At 34.6% G+C, this 20,399-nt stretch overlaps 1 protein-coding gene across 14 annotated transcripts in view; it reads right to left on the bottom strand.

Moving 5' to 3' along the window:
- The window catches only part of SLX4IP (SLX4 interacting protein), a 250,977-nt gene that overhangs the window by 61,462 nt on the left and 169,116 nt on the right, over positions 1–20,399 (bottom strand). The gene's annotated exons all lie outside the window — the stretch shown is intronic.

Here is a 20,399-nt window from a genome sequence, read left to right as displayed (position 1 = left end):
TTGTCTTCCATCTATTCTGTACATGTCTTGTATGTATTTTTCTATTTATATGTTGTCTTTCCCATATGAATTTGAGCTCCTTGAGGGCAAAGACTACCTTTTGTCTTTAAGTATATTTCCAGGACTTAGTGTAATACCTGTTACATAGGAATTAATACATATTTATTGGAAGAATTGAAAATTGAAGAGTGGATGTCCTTTAATTGGGGAATGGCTAAACAAATTGTGGTATATGATTGTGATGGAACACTATTGTGCTATAAGAAATGATGAGCAGGATGCTTTCAGAAAAACCTGGAAAGACTTACATGAACTGATGCAAAATGAAGTGAGCAGAACCAGGAGAACATTGGATATAATCACAGCAATATTATATATGATCCTAAACTTAGCTATTTTCAGCAATATAACAATCTAAGATAGTTCTGAAGGACTTGAAGAAAAATGCTAGCCACCTCCAGAGAAGCACTGATGAAGTCTGAATGCAGATCAAATCGTAGTTTTAACCTTTCTTTATTTTTCTTGGTTTTTTTTGGTGTGGGTTTTCTTTTACATGACTAATATGAAAATGTTTTACATGACTGCATATTTTTAACCCATATCAAATTGTTTGCCTCCTCAATGATGGGGGAGGGAAAGGAAACAGAGAATTTGCAATTCAAAATTAAAAAAAAGAATGTTAAAAAATTTTACATGTAATTGGAAAAAATATTTTGAAGATAATAATACTGACTGAGTGACTGGAGAGTTCTTGCCCTTCATGGCTTGGCTTTCTTAATATTTAGAGAATCAAAAAGATATCTGAATTCCCCTAACCTTAGTGCCTTGAGTCAATTAAATCTTAAGGAAAATTTCAATATCTTTTAAGTGTAATAAAAAGCTAGCTAGAATAACCTTAATGGAGTAGGGCACTGCTCTTGCCACACACAGATGCCTATGGGATATACACAAATTGTAATGTTTGATAAGCAATCAGTGATGTAGGTCTGGAGCTCTGGGTAGAGATGAGGGCTAGACTATAGTCTGGGAATAAACTGCACAGAGATGAAAATTGGATCTGCTAGATGATTAGATCACTAAGTGAGAGCATAAAGAGAAAAATGGAAGAGAGCCAAAGACAGAGTCTTAAGGAATGTCTACAATTGTGGGCATGGTATGGACAAAAATTCAGTAAAGGAGATTGAGAATGAGTGGAGAGAAAGATAGGAGAAACAAGAGAACAGAAAACTCATAACAGAGAGAGTATCTAGGAAGAAAAGGTATTCAGAGTCAAATGCTGTATAAAAATCAAGGAGGATAACTGGGTAAAGGCCAATATATATGGCAATTAAGACATCAATGGTAAATTTGGAGACAGCAATTTCAGTTAAATGATGAGGATGGAGACCAGATAACAGAGGATTTCGATGAGAAGAAACTGAGTGAAGATGCAGTATAATGCACTGAGCTGACTTCTTCAAGGAGTTTAGCTGAGATGAGGAATAGAGATATACAATAATAGTTAGAAGGGATGGTAGGATCTAGTGAGGGTTTTTAAGACTGGGGGATACACGGTTATATTGGTATGCATCAGGAAGGAACCTACATTCAGGAAGAGACTGAAGATTAGAGACAGAGTGGGGGATAGTCTACTTGAGAAGACAAGAGGGGAGTTCAAGAGTACATGTAAATTTGTGTATTTGTAAATATGTATATTTGACCTTGGCAAAGAGGTCTGGAGGGAAGGAGCAGATAGTGTTAGATGGTGTCTGAATGATATAAGATGATCATGAAGAAAAATGGGGGTGCTCTTGGTGAATGGCCTTGATGTTTTTGAGGTGAGGAGTGAACTATAGTTAGGTTTCTAACAGAAAAAGTGGGGAAAGGGGTAGCATAGAAGAGATGATTTGGAATAGTCAATGTAGTGAGTGGCAAAGGGAATCTATTAGGGAGAATAATAATATTTCCTTGTTGCAAAGAGAGTCCAGTTGATGTCAGATAATAAAAAACTGGAATGGACTCAATCAGCATGACTTTGTGATTTCTTTCTGTTCCCTTCAGTAGCATATGAATAGGAGGAAAGGAGATGGGTTGTGAAAGTAATTTTGAGAGGTTTGGCAAGAAGTAATAGGTAGTAGGACAAGAAAAATTCAGGATTCAAGAGATTGCTATAGTATGGGGCAGTACAGAATGAAAACTATTCAACTAATTGGGAAGGGAAAAGAATGTAGCCTTGAATAGTACTAAGGAACAGAGGGACTGGAAGTTATGGTGAGTATGAAAAGTAGGTTTAGGATAAGTAGGGCATAGACAGATAGATTTAAGATTAGGATCGAACAGGAAGATGATTTTGAGGAGGAGAGACATACATACAGCTGTTCCAGGGGCTCTAAAACATAAAGAATGTAAAGACAAAGACCTAGTTCTGTATGCAATGGTAGAAAGCAATGTAAGTAGATTTGGGGAAATAGTCATAGTCTGAAAAGCTTTTTCACTTGTCTAAGAAATGGTGAATTCCAGAATAGGGTGTTGGAATAGAATTCAAGAATTCATGTTCTTAAAGTAGTATAATCTTAGAAGCTTTGAGCCACACTAAGGTAGTTGAATGCCAAAATAAATAAATCAGTCAACTTAGTGAAAAAAAAATTGTCAGTAGTATTTGGGAAGGAATCTAGATGCCTCTTCCCCCAAGGGTGAAACTGCATTTTTCACTTCTCAACTGGTTTTTCTTACCTCATATAGACACAGACCAAGTATATGTGCATGCTCTAAAATTTAATATTTATGTGTTCTGCCAGAACAATGAGATTTAATAGGGGGAGCACCCAAGGGTAGAAAAAATTAGAATAAAATACGTAAGAAATTATCCCTCCAAATTTCTTTCCCATAGCCTTTCTCACTTCATTATTTTTAAAAAATATTAAAAATGAAAAATAATGTGCAGACATAATGATGATACTGAAATTTATTGTTCCTACAACTACAACTCTGTTAGACTGTGTATATATAATAATAATATTGTGCACTTAAGACATTTAAAATGCCTTACAATAATACTACTTTACTCATTCTCTTCAATAACTGCTGATACAAAATATCTTTAAAAAAACTTTCTAAAAATAGTATATTTGGTTTGAACTATTAGGCATTCAGGTACTTTTCTTAGTGATGCAATCTATGTCTAAAAGTCCCAGCTCACAATATCTTGCTAAACTGATACTAGAAGATAATGAAGCACATATTAAATTAAATATTGTGTCTATGACCATATCGTCTTTCATGAAATCTCAAAAGCTGCTTTGTAGAAATGCCTAATGAATGGACCATATTAGCAAGAATAAAGAATCACAGAACTATTAGAAGGGAACTTGAAATAATATTCATTTGATTTTTCTGAGTACATTCAGGACTCCTCTTAAACTATTCAGAAATAAGGTTGTCAATCACTGTATTTAAAAATCACCAGATGAGAAAACTGGATGGGGATAGAAAGGAATCTATCTATCTATATATCTGTCTGTCTGCCTGCCTATCTATCTTTGTCTCACCTACATATTGGCACTGTCATAGGGCATAAAAACCTCACAAACAAGTGTAGAAAAGCAGAAATATTAAACGAAATGAAATAGTACATTCAACAAAGGGCTGTGGAAATGGATTAAAAATTAATTTTTAAGTAAATAATCTAATCTTAAAGGATGAGTGGGTCAAAGAACAAATCATAGAGACAATCAATAATTTCATTAAAGATCATGACTATGATGAGATAATGCATCAAAATTTTTAGTATGCAGACAAAGGAGTGCGTAGAGGAAATTTTACATCTCTAAATGCACACACTGATTAAAAACGGAACACAGCAGATCAATGAATAGCAGTCAACTAAAATAACTAGAAAAAAGAAAATTCCCAATTAATTACTAAAATGAAAATCCTGAAAATCAAAGAACAGATTAATAAAAGTGAACAAAAACCACTGGATTCCAAATAACTAATCTTAAATAAAAATAGGAGTTGGTTTAATAAAAACAATAGATAAACCCTTGGTTAATTTGATTTTAAAAAAAGAAGAAAACCAATTTACCAGTATCAAAAATAAAAAGGATAAATGCACTACCAATGATGACAAAATTAACGCAATTATTAGTAGAAGTCACTTTGCCCAATTATATGCCAGTCTAAGTGAAATGGATGCATACTTACAAAAATATAAATTGCCCAGATTAAAAGAGGAAATAGAATACTTAAATAGTTCCACCTTAGAAAAAGAAATTGAACTAGCCAAAAATAAGTCCCCTCCGCCCCCCAAAAATCTCCAGGACCAGATGGAGTTACAAATATATTCTACCAAACATTTAAAGAATAATTAATCCCAATATTATATAAACTATTTTAAAAAAAGGTAAAGAAGGAGGTTTACCCAATTCCTTTTCTGAAACAAATATGGTTTTGATATCTAAGCCAGGGAGAGCAAAAACAGAGAAAAAAAGACTATAGGTCAATTTCCCTAGTGAATATCACTGTAAAATTTTAAATATAATACTAGCAAGGAGATTATAGCAATATATCACAAAGATTATATACTATGACCAGGTAAAGAATTTATACCAGGAATGCTAGGCTAGTTCAATATTAGGAAAATTATAAGAATAATTGACCATACCAATAACAAAAACAACAAAAATCATATGATTTATATCAACAAATGTAAAAAAAGTTTTTGAGAAAATACAACACATATTCCCATTAAAAACACTAAAAAATAGGAATACATTGAGCTCTCCTTGACATGGAAAAAACCCTCAGCAAGTATTACTTGTAATGAGGATAAACTAGAAGCATTCCCAATAACATCAGTTGGAGAAGTAAAGATGCTCATTATCACCATTATTATTCAATATTATATTAGAAAGGCTAAGTGTAGCAATAAGACCAGAAAAAGAAAGTGAAGGAATACAAATAGGCAATGAGGAAATAAAATTATCGCTCTCTGCAGATAATATGATGGTATCCTAACCCTACTAAAGAACTAGCTGAAACAACTAACAACTTTAGCAAAGTTACAGGATATAAAACAAATCCACATAAATCACCAGCATTTCTATATACCACCAACAAAACTCAGAAGCAAGAAATAGAAAAATTCGATTCAAAATAACTAAATGATATAAAATACTTGAGAGTCTACCTATCAAGACAAACCCAGGAACTACATGAACATAATTATAAAACACTTTTCACACAAATAAAGACAGATCTAAACAACTGGAGAAATATAAATTAATCATAGGCAGGCTGAGTCAAAATAATAAAAAATGATCATTCTACCTTAATTTATTTATTCAATATCATTCCAATTAAGCTATCAAAGAATTATTTTATAGAAAATCAGAAAAAAAGAAAAAGCAATGAAATTCAGTTGGAAGAAAAAAAGGTAAAAAAAAATATCAAAGTAGTTAATGGAAAAAAAAGGAAGGCCCCCTGTCAGTTCTGGATTTGAGACTATATTACAAAGTGGTAACAACCAAAACAATCAGGAACTGGGTAAAAAACAGTGTAGGAGACCAATGGAACAGATTAGGTACACAGTACTCAGTAGTAAATGACCACAGTAATTTAAGATTTGATAAACCTAAAGATGCAAGCAAAAGCTCACCATTTGACAAAAATTTCTGGGAAAACTGGAAAATAGTTTGGCAGAAAGTAGGCACTGGCCAACATCTCATATTACATACCAAAATAAGGTCAAGATAGGTAAATGATTTAAATGTAAAGAGTGATATCATAAGTAACTTAAGGGAGCATGGAGAAATTAACCTGACTGATCTATGGATAAAGGAATGGTTTATGATCAAAAGAGAGAGGATCATGGGAAATAAAATGGATAAGAATTCATTACTTGGTAAAAAAGTATTGCTAGGAAAACTGGAAGGCAGTATGGCAGATACTGGGCATAGATCAATATTTTATATCATTAACCAAGATAAGATCAAAATGGATATATGACCTACACATAAAGAGATATTATAAGAATATTTGGAGAGGTGGAGTCAAGATGGTGAAGTAAAGGATGGGACTTGCTTGAGCTCTTCCCCAGACCCCTTCAAATATCTTTAAAAAATGATTAAACAAATTCTAGAACAGCAGAAACCACAAAGAGATGCAGCAAAACAAATTTCCAGCCTAAGACAACTTGGAAGGTTAGCAGGAGAGGTCTCTTGCACCAGGGTGAGAGAAGAGTGCAGGCCAGCACAGGCCATGTCAGTGCAGGCACACTGGACCCCAGCAAAGCTAGAGCAGGCCTCAGGACAACCCTGAATCACTGCAGCAGTGGTGGTGTCTAGATCATTCAGCCCACAGATGCCAAAAACAACTTTAGTAGGAAAGGTCCATTGCACCTGGGTAAGAATGAAGCACAATCCAGTGCAGGCCACGGCAGCACAACCCCAGCACCAGCAAACCAGGAGCAGGTTTTGGGAGTAGCAACAGTGGCAGCAAGCAGCAACAGCTTCTTCTGGAGCTCTCAGCCCACAGAGAGTAAGGGAGGTCAAACAAATGGGTGGATAGAAATTGCAGGGATCTCTTTGCTAGCACTGAGACAGGACTTGATTGCTTTGTCCATACTGGGATCTGGGTTCTGGGTAGCAATCCCAGAGTGAGGAGGACCACTAGCATAGCAAAGCTTGCAGCCACAGTAGAAGGGGTCCCCTTCTTCATAGTTACAAGGAAGAAAAGAGTGCTTGTGGTCTCTCACAGACCAGAGCACAGGCCAGGAGGGTAGTAAACACTTCTCCTTAGATCACACCACCTTGGAAGAACCGAAAACTTCCAGGTCCTTAAAAGTATCTATGAAAAAAGCTGCACAAACCTCCTGAAGTTTAGGCTTGTGAGCTCTCTACCCTAAACAAAGACTTAAACATTAACTAATACAGTAGAAAATTGAGCAAACAATGGAAAAAAAACCTCTGGCAACTGAAAGTTACTATAGTGAAAAGGAAAATCAAAACACACACTCAGAAGACAACAAAATCAAAGCTCCTGCATCCAAAGTGTCCAAGAAAAATATGAACTAATCTCAAGTCATGGAAGAGTTCAAAAAGGATTTTGAAAATCAACAGAGGTAGCGGAAAAACTGAGAAGAGAAACGAGTGATGCAAGAAAATTATGAAAAATGAGTCAAAAAACTTGGTAAAGGGGACACAAAAAATACTGAAGAAAATAAGACTGTAAAGAAAAAACAAACTAGACCAAATGGTAAAATAGGTCCAAAAAGCCAATGAGGAGAAGAATGTCTTAAAAATCAGCACTGGCCAAATGGAAAAGGAGGTACAAAAGCTCACTGAAGAAAATAATTCCTTGAAAATTAGGATGGAGCAAATGGAAGCTAATAACTTTATGAGAAATCAAGAAATGATAAAACAAAGCCAAAAGAATGAAAAAGTAGAAGTCAATGTGAAGCATTTCATTGGAAAAACAGCTGATCTGGAAAATAGATTCAGGAGAGAAAATGTAAAAATTATTGGACTACCTGAAAGCCACGACTAAAAAAGAATCTAGATATCATCTTTCAAGAAATTACTGAGGAAAAATGCCTAGATAGATGTAGTTGCACTGAGGCCTGTTCTAACTTTGCTGGGGTCCTGTCTGACTGTACTGATGTGGCCTGTGCTAAACTACACTCCTCTCTTACCCTGGGGCAAGAGACTTTTCCTGCCAACCTTCCAAGTTGTTTTGGGCTGTTCTAGAACCAGAGAATAAAGTAGAAATTGAAAGAATTCACTGATGACCTCCTGAAAGAGATTCCAAAATGAAAAGTGATAGATATATTATAGCCAAATTCCCGAGTTCCCAGGTCAAGGAGAAAATATTGCAAACTGCCAGAAAGAAACAATTCAAGTATCATGGAGCCACAGTCAGGATTACACAAGATTTTGCAGTTTCTACATGAAAGGATCAGAGGGTTTGGAATATGATATTCTAGAGGACAAAAGAGCTACAATTACAATCAAGAATCACCTACCTTGCAAAACTGAATACAGTCCTTCAGGGGAAAAATAGATAGTCAATGAGATACAGGACTTTCAAACATTTTTGATGAGAAGATCAGAGCTGAACAGAAAATCTGACTTTCAATAAAAGCCTTAAGAGAAGCATAAAAAAGGCAAACAGAAAAGGGAAATCACAGGGGACTTAATACATTAAAACTATTTACATTCCTTCATGGAAAGATGCCATTTGTAACTCATAAGACCTTTCTCATTATTAGGGTAGTTAGAAGGAGAATATAGAGACATTAGTCCAGCCCTTTCCTTCACTCCAATCAAAGTAAATTCCAAATCATTTTATCATCTCCCTGATGTCATGGTCCTTTTTTGAAAAAGAAAGTCAAACCATACAACCACATATACATAGAGGGCATAGGTATGAGTTGAATATGAAGGGATGATACCTAAAAAATAAAATTAAGGGCTAAGAGAAGAATGTACTGGGAGAAAGATAAAGGAAGAGATAGAATGGGGTAAATTATCTCACCTGAAAGAGGCAAGAAAAAGCTTTTACAGTGGAGGGCAAGAGCGGGGAGGTGAGGGGGAGTGAGTGAACCTTACTCTCATCAGAATTAACTCAAAGAGAGAATAACATACATACTCAATTGGGTGTAGAAATCTCTTATTTACCTTACAGGAAAGTAGTAGGGGGAGGGGATGAAAGAAGTGAGAGAGAAAAGAGTAAACGGGGAGGGGGATTAGGATGGAGGGAAATACATTTAGCAATCTAACTGAAAAAATTTTGAAGCAAGTTTCTCTGATAAAGGCCTTATTTCTCAAATATATAAAGAAGTGAGTTAAATGTATAAAAGTAAGAGCCATTTCTCAACTGATAAATGATAAAAATATGATCAATTTTCAGATGAAGTATTCAAAGCTATCAACAGTCATACGAAAAATACTCTAACACACTATGATGGTTAGAAATGCAAATTCAAATAATTCTAAGGTACTACCTCATACCTATTAGATTGGTTACTCAGACAGAAAAGGTAAATGAAAAATGTTGGAGGGAACATGGAAAAATGAGATTTTATTGTTGATGGAGTTGTAAACTGATTCAACTATTCTGTAGTGCAATTTGGAATTATGCTCAAAGGACTTTAAAAGAATGTGTATCCTTTGACCTAGCAATACCACTACTAGGTCTGTATCCCAAAAGAGATAAAAACAAAAAGGAAAAGGACATATATGTACAAAAATATTTATAGTAGCTCTTTTCTAGAGGTAATGAATTAGAAGTAGAGGAGATGCCCATCAACTGGGGAATGGCTGAACAAGTTGTGGTATGTGATTATGATGTATACTATCGTACTGTAAGAAATGATGAGCAGGATGCTCTCAGAAAAACCTGGAAAGACTAATGAGCTAATGTAAAGTGAAATGTAATGGGTACAAAGTGACAGCAATATTTTAAGATGATCAACTGTGAAGGACTTAGCTATTCTTAGTAATACAATGATCCAACACTACTCTGAAGGACTTATAATGAAAAATACTATCTATCCCCAGAAAAAGAACTGTTGGTGTCTGAACACAGACTGAAGCATATTTTTTTTTACTTTATTTTTCTTGAGTTTTTTTCTTGTACATGTTTTCTTGTACAACATGACTATTATGAATATGTTTTGTATGACTACACATGATTAACCTATATGGCATCGTTTGCCTTCTCAATGGGGGTGGGGGATGGAGAAGGATGGAGGGAGAGAGAGAATTTGGAACTCAAAGTTTTAAAAATGAATGTTAAAAATTGTGTTACATGTAACTGGGAGAAAATCAAACACTAAATAAAAGCTTAAAAAAAGAACCATTCACATTATTATTCACTCCAGTTATTATTAACATCAAAATGTTCAGCAAAAGCATATATGTGATAAATAAATAGGGGAAACAGGAAGTATGGGAATGTTACTTCTTCAACTTGGAAGTTAAAAATGGTAAACTTCATGGGCTCCAGACAGAAGGTAACTGGAACAAGAATTTGGATAGTTTAAACAAGCCATTGCTTAGCAGGTATTAAAAAAAGGAAGAAAACTTGAAGAACATAGAACATATTGCTTATTTGACTTATGGATAGGGGAACAATTCATGAATAAATAAGAGATAAAGAGTGAGGTGAAAAAATATTTTTAATTGTATTAAATTAAGAAGTTTTTGTGTAAATAAAACAAATGTAGATCAGAGGGAAAGCAGAAAATTGGGGGAGGGGGATTTATAAACAGTCTCAAATAAAGATCTCATATCTTAAACAGATAAAGAACTTTGTCAAATTCATAAGAACACAAGTTATTCCTCCAATGGATAAACAGTCAAAGGATATAAATAAATAGTTTTTAGATAAAGAAATCAAAACAATTTATAGTCATATGAAAAAATTACAGATTAGAGAAATACAAATTGAAACAACCTTGAGATACCATTTTACACCTATCAGATTAGCTGAAATGACAGAAGGGAAAAGCTACGAATGTTCCAGGGGATGTGGAAATATTAGCACCTTAATTCATTGTTGGCGGATCTATGAGCTGATCCAACCATTTTGGAGAGCATTATAGGATTATGTCGAAAGAGTAATTAAACTGTTTACAACCTTTGACCCAACAATACCACTATCAGGTCTGTTTCCCAAGATGATTAGGAAAAAAGGAAAATAACATATTTGTTCTAAAATGGTTCTCTTGGTGGTAGCAAAGAACTGGAAATCATGGGGATGCTTGTCAATTGTGGAATGGCTAAACAAGTTGTAGTATAGAATTGTGATAGGATACTACTCTGCTATAGGAAAGGATGAGCTCAATGATTTTAGAAACAGATGTAAAGACCTGCACAAAATAATGAAGAGCAAAATAAGCAGAACCAAGAGAACACTATACAATAACAGCAAATAAGAAGGAGGGAGTGGAGAGAAGCAGCTGACATTTGATCCTCATTCTCACCTGAGCTGGTCAAAAGAAGTAAGAATACACACACAGATTTGAGTACAGAAATATATTTCACTCAACAGGGAAATAGGAGAAGAAAGGGGAGAAGTGGTCGGGGAACTTAAAAGGAGGGGTGGATAAAGGGAGTGATTAGTCCTAAACAAAATGATCTCTAAGGATGTACAAAAATAATTATAGCTCTTTCTGAGGTGAAAAAAAAAAAAGGAATGTGATGGGGTACCCCTATATCGGGGAATGGCTGAACAAGTTATGGTACAAGAATATGATGGAATACTATGGTGTTGAAATATTATCAGTGTAATAATGAAGCAGGATTCCAGGGGTCTAATGCTGAAACATGGTAACTGCCTCCTGATAAGAGAGGTTAAGGACTCACAATATGGAAATTTGTTTTTACTGACTATGCATACTATGCAGTACCATGGCAATTTTTGTAATGGCTTTTATATTTCTTGTGTTCTCAACTGGGGGCAGGCGGGGATTTTGGAGTAGTAGGGCTGATCTTGGCTGATTAAAACAAAATATTTTTAATATAAAGGAAATTACAGAATATATACAATTTTGGGGAATTAACCTATCAACGTACAAAAACAACAAAAAGAGACTTTCAGATCACTTGATCAATATGAAGGAAGACTGGACGTTTTCTTTCTTTCTTTCTTTTTTGGAGGCAATCTAAGTTAAGTACCTTGCCCAGGGTTGCACAGCTAAGTGTCTTGAGGCCAAATTTGAACTCAAGTCCTCCTGACTCCAGGACCAGTGGCTCTAGGACTAGACATTTTCTCCAACCCTCACAAATTCTCAAATCTCTCCAAAATGCAGAAGGTAAAAGAATTTCAAACCCCTACTCTCCTTTCCTCCCAGTACTAAGGAAAACCAAAAAGCAGAAGCTTATTCTGCCTGAAACAGCAGTGTGGCAACACTGCATGCTGCCACAAAGCTCACCCAGAGAACTGAAGGACAGAGGGAACTGGGACATAACACATGAGGACTATGGGACACTCCACTAAGCATCCAGATGGGGCCAAGAGTCACCTGGGTCAGAGACTGAGGCCAGTGAACTGTGAATTGTCAAGTGTGGGAGGCGCCTGAAGCAGCATTGAGTTCCAGGCCCAGTATCAAAGGGGAATGTGTCATAAGGTGAATGATGGAATTAAGGAAAAAAAGACTAAAATTACCAAAGACTTTAGGAAGAAGAAAATTCAGTTAAAGACCTTGAGTATATGCACCTAATCAAGCACTGAGGATATCATTAACAGAAGGGAATATAACCTCCTGATCAGGCAAAAAAAAAAAAAGTCCAGACATCTATAAATAAATATTGCAAGAAAAAGGAAAATGAATAAATACCTGAGGGGGTAGAGGACCCTTTGGGTCCCCAAGAAAACATGGAAAAACACCAGAATATTCTTGAAAGAGGAAAAAAATTATGAAAGCAAGATTCACAACTTGCACAACAGAATCAATAGAACAGTAAAACTCAAATTCATATTGCCAACTCTTACCAAAGAAACATTAGAAAGAATAACTCAATGGGAATGCAATGCACAGAAGTGGAAGACAAAGACAATTTGAAAGAAGAAAAGCAAAAAGCGACACTATTAGAAGAAAAAATGATTTCCATACAAACAAAACAAACTCACCTTGAAGACAGAATGCATGCTGACAACTTAAAGGTTAGAGTTCTTCTAGAATATGACACGTCAAAAAAAGCAAACAAACCTTCAAACTAACCATCATAATGTAAGAAATAATATAAGAAAACTGCCCAGAACTTAAATCTTCAGCTTAGAACTTATTTTAGTGCAAAAGAGATGGTGGTTGTAGGACTCTTTTCTTTGTTCTGAGCCATCTGCCCACCCTTGATGATGAGGACGTGGGCCACTGAGGCCAAGTTTTCAGTGGAGGGCATCCCTACTGTTCCCTTAATAAAATGTCATCCACATAATGTCAGAGCCAAGTGATAAGGCTAAGCAAAAGATAATCCAAGCACTTCCTATATAGGTTATGCACTAGGCCAGAAATATTTAAACAGCCCATAGAGAGGCATATAAAAGTATACTACACTTTCTCTTAAGTAAAGACAAACTGCAAGTAGTTTTGTGGTACTATAGGGATGGAGTAAAATATATTAGCAAAATTGACCATAAAGAACCAAGTATCTGTGGCTAACTGAATGCCATCTATGACGGATGCAAAGGGGAGTGTTAATGGAGGGGAACTATTTCAATGAGGTTGCAGAAATCTATTTGTCCTTTCCTGACTTTTTACCAAGCCAGAGGAGACTATTATAAGGGGAAGTAGTTTTAATAAAGATTTCTTTCCCTTTCAGGATCCCAAGTAACTGCTTCTATTTCTTTTTTATCTTACCCGAGGTGATACTAGGGTGCTAACTACTTTTCAGGGCAAAGGAAGTTCTACGGGGTTCCATTTAGTTAATCCTGCCAGGGGCAATGCTTGTGGTTGGCCATACCAAAGACAGGGTGGGACACAGCAGGCTCATGATGGCCACTGGAAAGTTCAGTTAAGCAATGCTGAGGATAATTAAATTGAGATGTGTTTTAATAGTAGTTCCAGAATGCCTGGTCCCTCAGAAGAGCTAGGAATATCATAGGATGAATTGGGAGATTGTGTCTATGAGGGAAAGTAAATACTGGCAGATGACTGTAAGAGTGGAATAGAGGCAACTATTCCCTTGGTTGGATGGGGAAAAGAGTTACAGGGTTCATGCTTGGTCCCCTACTTCTGAAGGTCAGTTTTCTCCTAGAACAAGCAGGGGTCTCTTCACTCTTATCTTTCTGACCCACATAGTAGACCATGAAGCCAAGGCTGAGAATGGAGAATGGGGCTATCAATCACTATCTTAATTACATAAATTGGGTGGAATCTTGTGTGCCCCTCAAGATTTCTAGAGATTGGCCAAGAGCTCTAGTACCTTGCCTGATGAGAAGTAAAAGGGATGTTCTGTAGGGTGGGCGGGGTTCCTTTGAGGAAAAATTGGCAGATGTCAGCGTGGGGGTGGGGGTGGGTAGAGAAAGAAGCTGTTCTGGGCTTGCAATTTATCTCGAGTGAATCCACTGTACCATAACAATTTTTCTGTCTCTCCTCCAAGACAGTTCACTCTAACAAGGCTTAGGCATTCAGGACAGCAGCACTAAGCTTTATTCTTCAAGCCATAAAGACTAAGCTTAGAATGGAAAATGTGATAATATTTTGATAACCACTAGGGGGCTGGCACTAGTTGGTCTAGTGTCCGCTAGGTGGGAAATATTCTGGTCATATGCTGTACACAATCCCTGATTCTGTGTTAAATAGAATAGTCTGCTCCTTCTGCATCTGGGCCATGAAGACAGTCTTTAACTATCAGAGGCATAGAGAAGGTGAAGGAGAGGGAAGAATATTATGTAGGACCCTACAGCTGCTCTAGCAGAAGTCAGTTGAGCTTTTATGGGTGAAGTATCCCACAGGATTTCAGGGAACCTCTCTTTATAAAAGGCAGGTGGGTCAGGTTTGCAGACCTACCTGAGGACTTTTGGAACAAAAATTTGGGCTAGGAAGTGTGTGAACCCTGGAGGCACAGTAGAAAGCCCAGTGGGTGTTGAGAACACTCTAGAGGTTTCTTCTATCTTTGGATTAAGGCTACTTCTAAATACGGAAAACAAAGTGACAATCAAAATAATCCATAGACTGCCTTCAGGGGCAAAAATAAACTCTAAGACATACAGTAGTTAAATTTAACTATCTGAATAACTAACAAAAAATTCTGAAGATTAGAAGAAAGACCTTCAAATATAAAGGAAAGGAAATTTTAATAACATAAGACTATTCTGTACCCACTGAAAACTCCAGGAGGGAATAGAATAACATGTTGAGAACAGCAAAGGAGCTCAAGATACAACTCAAGCTGATATACTCTACAAACCTGGGCCTAATCCGTAATGAACAAAGATAAATTTCCAATAAAAAAAAAAAGCATCTGAAGCATTTCTAGGAAAAAAAATACCTAAACAAATGATTTGCTTATTAAGTACCCCAGACCACAGAAATACAAGGCAAACAAATGCAGCAACCAAGGACAACAACAAAATAACAAGAGAAAGTATATTAAGAGATTTTTTTCCTCTAAAAGTACACAAGGCGACAAATGTGAAAGTAAAAGGCAAATAAAGTGATGCAAGAAAAGAATAAACTCTAAAATCCTGAATCTACAAATGAATCAGTGTTTTTTGTGGTTTGGGAGGTGGGGGAAAGAAAACAGAAGGGAGTATGTATCCCAATCAAGACAAAGGTTAAGAATGACGGGACAATAACTCCTATAGTCTCTCAGGAAGAAGGGAGCCTATTGGAGAACGGGTGAGGAGGCCAAGGTAGGAACTGAAAAATGGGGAAAGAGGAAAATCTTATTTCAGTGGTGGGAATGAATGGGAGAAGAAATATTTTATAAAGGGAGAAGGGAACTTTAAAATTTACTTTACAAGGTGCTTAGAGAGACTATTCATCCTGCCTAAGCAGAAGGGGAATTAGAGGGTCTGGGGGCAAGTGACACCCAGCAGAGGGGGAGGGCATGGACTCAAGGTGGAGATTTTGTGGCAAATGGGAAAATGGCCAACCGGCAAGCAAAAGCTACTAATGAATTGCCCAAATAGGAATACAGGAAAATTCCTCCCATGAAGGAATATCTTCTTTATTGTCTGTCAGAACTGGTATTTCTAAGAGTGAGACACAATAAAAGGGGGAGGAGGGGAAGAGATCTATAAGGGTAGTAACACAGAAATAGTTTAGAAGAAGGAACCTAAAATAGGTACCTTAGAAGTTCTAATTTTCTAGAGACTAAAAAAGGACTACATCAGTATAAAATTCATGATTCAAAGAATAAAAGTCTAGAATAGACAGAAAGAAGATATGGAAGAGAATAAGGAGGGAAAGTCCATTTTAGAGAAAGGTACAGAATATAAAAATATAAAAAAACTAATGACCAATTAAAATATAAGAAAAGTCAGAGGTATGATATTTGGTTAGTTAACTGAGAGGGAAAAATGATGGGAAGAATTACATAACTAGATAAAAAGAAAAAAAGGAATTGTCAAGTAAAACTTCAAATCGAAAGGAAGGTATAATAAGTGAGAGGGTGAAGGAGGCCTTGAGGTTGAGAGAAGAAAAGCTGGATTTCCTTAAAGTAGATTAAACTAAAACAACTGAAGAGACCAAGTACAGTATTTATAGAAGAAAGAAGGGAAAAATCTCAATTTGGAAAAAAAAAGTTAGAGAAAAATGGACTAAAATATGAACCTAATTCTTATAACTTTAAATGTGAACAAATCAGACAATCTAATAAGGTGAAAAAGACAGAGAGGATAAGAAAATACAGCCCCACAATTTGTTGTGGGGAAATAAATCTAAAAACATTTACTATGTATGAGGTGAATCTAAAGAAGCAGAAGGTGGATATCACGCTATCAGAGAAGCCCAAAACAAATGATAACAACACCAAAACAAGGATAAAGTAAATACGTTATGCTCAAAGGAATCACAGATAATCAAAAAAAATAATTATTATCTAAGCATATGAATTAATAAAAAAAAAATTAATTGAATTACAAGAAAACAAACTATAGCAGCGGCAGGAGACTGCAATGTCATTCTCTCAGTTTTGGATAAATCTAGCAGAAAGACAAACAGAAGGGAAAATACAGAACTGAACAAAGTGCTGGAAAAACCAGTGCTAAAAGATTGACAGTATCTTCTAAATAAGAGTACTTAAAAATAAATGTATTTCTCAGCATCACATGAAACTTTTATAACAAACGACCATATGTTAGGGCATAGAAATACTGTAAAAAATGTAAAGAGTTAGAAATAGCAAATATCCTTTATAAACAACAATATAATTCAAAACAGTAACTCATGGAGCACAAACAAAAATTACCAACCCAAACAGAGACTTAACAATGAAAACCTACGTAATCATGGATCAAAGAACAAATTATAGGAAACATCAATAATTATGTGAAAGAAAATGATGACAATGAAAAAACATAGCAAAATTTCTAGAAAGCAGAACTTAAGGGGGAAATTATATCTCTATAAACACATTAACATAATAGATAAGGAGAGGACTAAAGAACTGACTATGCATTTTTAAAAGTGAGAATATCAACAAATACAAAAAACTAAAATAGGACAATACAGGGGATATTAAAAAAAGAGAGGAAAAATAAACTGGAAACAAAAAACTCAGAGAGCTAATAATAAAAAAAAGAGAAAATACTAATAAATTGATAACTTTTAGTTAATTCAATTAAAAATAAGAGAGCAGGAAATGAAATTGATAAAATAACACACAAAATGTACAAACACAAAGCCAGAAGAAATGAAAAGAATTATTACAACCTACTATGCTACCACAGTTGAGAACACAAAGAAATGGATGAGTACTTTGAAAAAAATGTAAAATCTCCAAACTAACTGAACACCACACAGAGATTAAATCGACCAATATCATAAAAGGAAAGAATTAAACGTAGTTTTTTTTAGTTACCAAAGAAAAAACTTTTAGTCCTGACAAATTCACAGACGTATTCTATAAAATTTAAAGGACAATTAGCACCCACACTAGGAAAATTAATCTCAAAAACAGTGAAAGTAGGCACTGTACCAGATTCCTTTTATAAGAAAAATATAGTCCTTATACCTAAAACAGAGAAGGATGAGGTACAAGAGAACTTATAAACCCATATCATTAATGAATAATGATTCAAACATTTTAAATAAAATCCAGTCAAACAGAATATAGTGATTCATCCAAGAAATAATTAATCATGACCAAGTTGAATTTATACCAAGAATGCAAGGATGGCACCACATTAGGAAAACAATCATCATAATTAATCATGTTAAAAATAAAAACATGCCAAACCACCTGATTATTGCAATAGATACAAAAAATCCTTTGACAAAATATAATACTTATTTATGCTTTTAAAAATCCCTACAACATGTAAACACATAGTGATCTTTTTTAATAGCATCAAAAAGTATCTAAAAGCAAAACAAAGAATCATACTCAACAGGGATATATTAGAACTTTTCTTAATAAATACAGGTGTAAAACAAGGATGCTCATTCTTCCCACTATTATTTGACATAGCAATAAGACAAAAGAAAGAAATTAAAGGCATTTAGATAGATAAAGAAGAAATAAAATTATCCCTATTTGCTGATGACATGATAGTTTCTTTAGAGAGTCCTATGGAATCAAGAAATCTATTAATTGAGACAAGAGTATTAGTAAAGTTGCAGGCTATAAAAGAAAAACTCAAAAATCAATATTACTTTTATTTGATAATAACAAAATCTAAGAGGCAATAATAGAAATCTGATTTCAAATAATGACAAAATGTATAAAATATCTGGAGATAAAATTAACAAAACATAAAAATACTAATACAAATTTAATTATAAAACTCTCCTTAAAGAAATAAGAAGTAAAGATAGACTTAAATATCTGAAGGAATATCCAATATTCATGACAATATTCCCAAAGCTAATTTAAATTTTAGGCTACCCCAATCAAATTATCAAAGAGAAACTTTATAGAACTTGATAAAATAATGACAAAATTCATTTAGAAAAATAAAAGATCTAGAATAGTGCTTCTCAAACTTTTTGCTCTTAGGACCCCTTTAAACCTTTAAAAACTATTTAGTTGCTTCCTGTCCCTCCAAAGGCTTTGGTTTATGTGAGTTATACCTATAAATATTTCCTGTATTAGAAATTTAAAAGTCTTAGTATTATTATGAAAATAGGTTTGATCTAACAGATCCCCTGAAAGAACATTGGAAAACTCCAGTGATGCCTGGACCATACTTTGAAAAGTGATGATCTAGAATATTGAAGGAAATGACGAAAATATGTAGGGACAAGGAGGGAACAACATTTTTAGACCTCAAACTATATTAAAGCAGCAGTCATCAAAACTATCTCGTGTTGGTTAAAAAAGAGAGTAGATAAATGGAACTGATTAAACAAAGGAGAATCAGAAACCATGGAATTCAAGAACCTAGTTTATTTAACATTAGAATTTAATAAACTGGAAAACATAAACTTGGTAAAGAATTCTCTATTTCATAAAAACTGTAGGAAAAACTGGAAAGCAGTCTTGCAGAAATTAGGCTTAGATCAACTATTTTTAGATATTCCACAATATACTCTAAATGGTTATATGACTTTCATATTAAAGATCATACTATAAAAATTATAAGGGAAGTAGGATAGGAGATGGATTCACAACCATTATAGGATAGGAGATGTATTCATAACCAAAAAAGAGATAGAGACAATTATAGAAGATAAAATTAATAACTTTGATTACATGAAATTGAAAAGCATCTGCATACAAAAAATTAATGTAGAACAGGAAAGGAAATGACCGAATGGTTAAAAAGATATTGTATCAAATTTCTCTGATATGGGTTTGGTATCCAAGATATGTAAACAATTAACATATATATGAACAATTAACATGTATGCCTTTGAACGGTTCTCAAATGATGTATTATACACTATTCACTGCCATATGAATGTTCTAAATTATAATAAGAATAATTCTAAAAATAAGAGACACACAAATGAAAATAATGCTGACATTCTCCTTATACCCTCCAAATTGGCAAAGATGACAAAACATGAGAGTACTAAATAATAGAGAAGCTGTGACAAGATAGGTAGTACAATGTTGGTGGAGGTGTCACTATTAGAAGACTACTAGAAACTATTACAAGTTATTCTCACTCTACGCCTTTGAAGAGGTAGTAGGTCCCTAGGCATGGTGTACTACACATTATTTTCAGACTTTTTTGATACACTAATCAGTTATTCTAATTTATTTCCTCTTCTTTTTCTTTTTCTGGTCTTAAAAATTCTGTTTCTTAAGCGGGATGGCTCTCTGGTAAATGGAAGAGGAAAGATACTGGGGGAAATTACAGTGATGTAAAAGACATAAATAACTATTTTAAAATATTGATTTATGGAAGTAAGAAAGATAATAATGACATTTATCTGGGGGAACAAAAAGCCACGAATTTCAAGGAAAATAAAGAAAACAAGCATACAGAAAAAGAGCTTCGTGGTATCAGATCTCAAACTATATCACAAAGCAGTAATTCACAAAATAATATGGTATTGGGTAGAATTCTTCAGTTTAACAGATTAGGAATACAACAAGCAGAAGCAAAAACAAAAAAAACCCAACCAACTAGTGGCCTGGTGTTCCATAAATCCAGTTACCACATCTGCTGGGGAAAGGACTCACTATTTTATCAAAACTGCAGGGAAAACTGGACAGCACCACAGCCAAAATTAGATTTAGATTAAACTCTCACATCTTATGCCAAGATATGCTCAAAAAGGATACATTTGATATGAAAAGTTA

This window comes from Notamacropus eugenii, chromosome 1 (assembly GCF_028372415.1).
Source record: "Notamacropus eugenii isolate mMacEug1 chromosome 1, mMacEug1.pri_v2, whole genome shotgun sequence".
NCBI classification, from domain to species: Eukaryota; Metazoa; Chordata; class Mammalia; order Diprotodontia; family Macropodidae; genus Notamacropus; species Notamacropus eugenii.
The sequence above is the reverse complement of the archived record's forward strand: the minus strand, read 5'-3'. Positions and strand labels throughout refer to the sequence as shown.